At 40.7% G+C, this 4,769-nt stretch overlaps 1 long non-coding RNA gene across 1 annotated transcript; it reads left to right on the top strand.

Annotated features, from left to right (window-relative positions):
* Window positions 1-553: 553 nt before the first annotated feature.
* Window positions 554-4,434, top strand: LOC113975052. The gene is made up of 3 exons (XR_003536743.1): window positions 554-2,330; window positions 3,617-3,707; window positions 4,317-4,434. It is a non-coding gene; the product is annotated as an uncharacterized LOC113975052 (long non-coding RNA).
* The last annotated feature ends 335 nt before the right edge of the window (window positions 4,435-4,769 follow it).

The raw sequence follows: 4,769 nt of genomic DNA, 5'->3' as shown, positions 1-4,769 counted from the left end.
GATCCCTTCCCACCCTAATGAACGTCCCCCCTCACGCCGAGCTCCAGGGCCCATCCAGCCTAAACCTCTTTAAGAGTGTAAATATCATTATTTTCAGCTTACCTGTGCTAACACACAGCTGATATTTGGCTTTTTGTGACTTCCAGGTGTGTTGGCAGCTCCTGCGAGCGATATCTGGGCACCTGGTGTTTGAGGAGGTTTGCTGTTGAACCCGACATTCCTCTGACTTCTCTGGTGTTCCTTCTTGGCTGCCATGTGGTAAAAAACCCCCTTTTCCTCCCTAAATGAGCCCTGTGACCCCAAGTGGGAGTGCCCCTATATTTTATCAATATCTCATTATCTTCAGCAAGCTCTTTAAGGCGTGTTTTTCTTCCCAATTTGTGTTCCATGCAGGGCTCACACACACCACTAGGAACATGTTGGGTGGTTCCCAGACACAGGTGGGAGATTTTTAGGTCATTTGGTCTAAAGGAGACTCACCCTGTGTAGCCAGTGATTCAACTACCCCAGGTAAGGACTCTGAGGTTACAACTTGGTGTAGATTTAATTATCTCACCAAGCTGCTATCACTCAAGTGTGACTGCTCTAGTGTGGTCTTGAACAAAACTCTTATTCAGAGTTAAATATTTGGCATTTTTCAAACTCATTAACACAAAAAACCCAAACATTTGGTGCACTGACTATACTGGGAAATATTTCTCTGTCCAGTCTTAATTTGGTTTTCTTGGCTAATGTAGGACTGCTACTGGGACTTATTGTTTGGTTTTTTTTTTTTATTTTAAAAATGATAGGAGCCAGAGCTTCTGCACTTTGGGCACGTTACTTTTAATAATCCTAAATTGTTGCTGTTCCTCCCATTTTGTGAGAGGACATTATTCTCTGTCCTTTACTTGCAGAAAGAAATGTTATGGGGTGGGAAGAAAGGAATGCCACATAAACAGACCATGGAACGTTGCTTTGTCCTCTTTTTCCTTCTGCTTTTCCTGCTGGTGGCTTTCTGGTTTTTTCTCATTTTCTGACATTAAATGAATTTATTTCAGTTGAGGGAATACAGCTGGTTTCTGTTGGCAATTAGCCCCACCAGGAAAGGCTATTTATCCCACTTAATTTGGGAGGGCTAGTTTGGGAAGGTTGGGGGCCTGTTAGGAGAGCACAAGTTTTTCAGTGCACGAAGGAAAAATATTGGTAACATATTAAAAATGGTAATTCTCGAACTCATAATGCTCTTTTTTTTTTTTGCTTTAAAATAAAGGGTCTAATAATTTTTCTAAAAATAATAGCTAAGGTAAATATACTTTTCAAGCAGTGTGGCAATGGACTTTATCTTCTTGATAAATTACTATGTTTTGAAAAATAAGCCAGGCTACACCTTTACTGCCTGGTAATTTTTTGTAGGCAAAACTATAATGTGCATGTTCCAGGAGAAGAAATAAATGTATCTATGAAAGAGGGATGTTGTATTAACTTTCTCTGGAGCACGTTATGTATTCAAGCCATAATTTATTTTGGTGGAGCCTGAAGAATAATCTTCATGGCAAAAGTGATTTAATCTCTAGGTAGAAATAGAATTTAAATATAGAAGCATTTGTTATTTATTAATACTGTGTGATTTAATATATTTGTGTATTGAGCAACTTGGTGCTCTTCTATATTAAATATTTATTTTGCTTTAAAGGTGTTATTAGAGAGTTGATTAAGTTCTCAGTTCACTGTATGTGTTTAATGTTGAGATGGTAGGTAACCATCAAAGTAACACATTTAGCAGCAAAACTGACCTACAAAATCTATTTTATTAAATAATTTATTAGCCCTCTGAATCTTTTTAAACTTAGGAGTTATCCTGTTTGTTTAATGATTTTTTTTTCCTCCTTAATCTGTATTGGGAACTTATCAGCAAAGTGGCTCCGTGCAATGACGTGCATTTTCACATCAGTGAATTCTTTGAATGCAACTGCTCATTAATAACTGCAGATGTTGGAAAATCCCTCTGACTCCAGTGCTTTGCTGGCAGAGGTTCTGATGGATATTCTTATTTTTGTTGGTATCTTCTCTCTTTTCTTTTGTCTTCTTTGTAGAGGGAAACATTTGAAGGACGTTTACAAACGAAACAAAAAAAAAAAAAGCAGAGTGTGGTAAGGGCTGTTGTTGAGGGAAAAGCCCTCAGCCTGTCTGTCTGTTGAGGGAAAAGCCCTCAGCCTGTCTGTCTGTCTGCTGGAATCTGAGCTTTTTGAAGCTGCAGCTGGGCCTCTGGACCCCTCACGTGTCCAGCGTCTGGAGGGACATCTGGGTGTCATCAGAGGGGAAGGGGAAGTAGACGAGCTTTGTGATGGGTAAATGCATAAAGAAAATCTAATCAGAGTCTTCAAATTGTAAAAAAAAAAAACAACCCAAACCTGCCCCCAGAGATCAAACAACCCCTCAATTGTTGGAGTTCGTATGGAAGAGATTTTCCATCTGCAGAGATGGTTGTGCTGTTTCAGTAGAGTGTGGTTGGAGCCTGATGCTGTTCTGTTCCCCCCAGACCTCAAAATCCTTAAAAACCCCTAAAATCCCAACCAGCTGCGGGTACTGAGTTATTATTTCTGGACAGCAGGGAGTTGCTGAAGCTCAGCTGTGCTGGAGGAGGTTGTTCCCATGACAGGCTGAGAGTTGGGAATGTTCAGCCTGGAGAAGAGAAGGTTTTGGGGTGACCTGACTGCGGCCTTCCAGTGCCTGAGGGAGCTACAGGAGAGATGGAGAGAGACTTTTCACAAGGGCCTGGAGTGCCAGGACAAGGGGGAATGGCTTCCCACTGCCAGAGGGCAGGGTTAGGTGGGATATTGGGAAGAAATTCCTCCCTGGGAGGGTGGGGAGGCCCTGGCACAGGTTGCCCAGAGAAGCTGTGGCTGCCCCTGGATCCCTGGAAGTGTCCAAGGCCAGGTTGGACAGGGCTTGGAGCAACCTGGGCTGGTGGAAGGTGTCCCTGCCTGTGGGAACTGGATGGGCTTTAAGGTCACTCCCAACCCAAACCATTCTGGGATTCTTTCCCAAATCTGTTTGTGAACCCACAGTTTGATGACCAACAAGCCAATTGGGTCTGAAAATCACTGCAGAAAGTAACAGCATTGTCTTTGTCTCACAATTTATTGACTCTGTGGCTGAGCTGCAAACTGAAAAGGGGTTTGGGTTTTTTTGTTCCTTTGTTGGTTTTTTTTAGTTGTGCTTGCAGATTTGTATTTCAGCCAAATCAGGAGCTGTACCTTGGTTAGAGCTCGTGCAGGAAGCAGCAGAATTGCCTCTTCTGCTGCTTTTTCCTCACTGCTGTGTTCTCAGGTCAGGGTGAGTGACCTGCAGTTTCACCTGACTTGCCTTTAACTGAAAGCAATTAGGAAGTGTTCACATAATGAACATTTTCAGGGGATAGGGATGGATGGGGATTTAGGGATTCTCTTAAGGGAAGTGGTGATCAGTGTTTGTGTGACTCCTTTCACTGACCCAGTGAGGAACTCAGAGGGGAGACCTGCAGATGCTCTGCCTTTTATATGCCTGTCTCAAATAATTTTATCAATATAAAATATTGTAGTAATATAACTACTGCAATTATTGCTAAATAAATAAATACTGTCTTTTCTTTTAGGACTATATTTCCAGGAAGCCTGGATGAAAAACATGGAATCTGTTTCATGTGCTGCCAGTGCCAGAGTGTTGTTTGCATGTTTTCCTCAAAGGTAAGGTAGCTGTCAAAGAGCAAAAATGTGTTTGTCAAACGAATGTCGTAGCAAAGATGAATTTCAGTGTGGATGTAGTTGAAAATTCCAGCCAACTCATCAATGGAAAATCAGGATTTGGGATCATAATTTAGGCTTTTCACATTAGACCAGCAGTTCTTGTTTTGTCATGGTTTAAATATGAGCTCGTGTCTGTGAACAGCTTTATTTTTTTAATTACTGTAGCTGGGGGAAGAAAAGGTTCTAAGAAAACAATAAAAACCTGCTGAATTTCCCTGCAATGTGCTTATTTTGAAGTGGGAAGGAAGCGAGCTGACATGGATAACATATGAACCTACTACATCTCCTTGATGTGGATATTAAAGGAACCTTGAAAATAGTTTATGGGGAAGTTGTTGGAGGCTTCTAATTTTAAATTCTTAACAGGAAATCATTAAACTGTAGAGGAGCCAACATAACAGACTGTTGCTCTAAAACAAGAGCTAAATGCAGAGCATCCACATGAACTTGTCAGATCTTTTTTTAATGATTTTTTTTTTTGTCCTTCCTTTCATGTTTACTGCAACCCAGATAAATCCATTTTCATTTTTTGTTTTTCATATGCATCAGTTCAGGAGTCCCATTGTGGATGAGATGTGAGAGCCAATGTCAGACCTCAGGGAATGTGGAGATGATCCATCAAACCCAGAGGTGTTAAATCCTTGTGTGGCCACCCAGAACTTGTGGAATTAGGATGAATTTCAACGTCCCTTTCTTGGTTCCTTTTATTGTCTGATGCAGCTGAGGGGAAGGAGTGATGCAGTGAGAAATGCAACTAAATTAATTTAAGTTTGAGCCTATTTGACAATTTGTTTTTTAAACTCCAGTTAAAAGAAAAACTGAACTTTTCATCCGCAAAAGAAGTCATGGCCTTTAATTCTGAGAAATTATTTGAATTAATTGAACAACAGTAAGAAAGAATAATGCTTGTACAGCCACTCTGAGATGGAATTATTTCAGTAACTGTCAGCCAAAAATGAGAAATAAGCTATCATTAAGGTCAAGTAAATATCTGACTGTGTT

Source organism: Neopelma chrysocephalum, unplaced genomic scaffold (assembly GCF_003984885.1).
Source record: "Neopelma chrysocephalum unplaced genomic scaffold, ASM398488v2 Primary Assembly neopelma1_132, whole genome shotgun sequence".
NCBI classification, from domain to species: domain Eukaryota; kingdom Metazoa; phylum Chordata; class Aves; order Passeriformes; family Pipridae; genus Neopelma; species Neopelma chrysocephalum.
The sequence above is the reverse complement of the archived record's forward strand: the minus strand, read 5'-3'. Positions and strand labels throughout refer to the sequence as shown.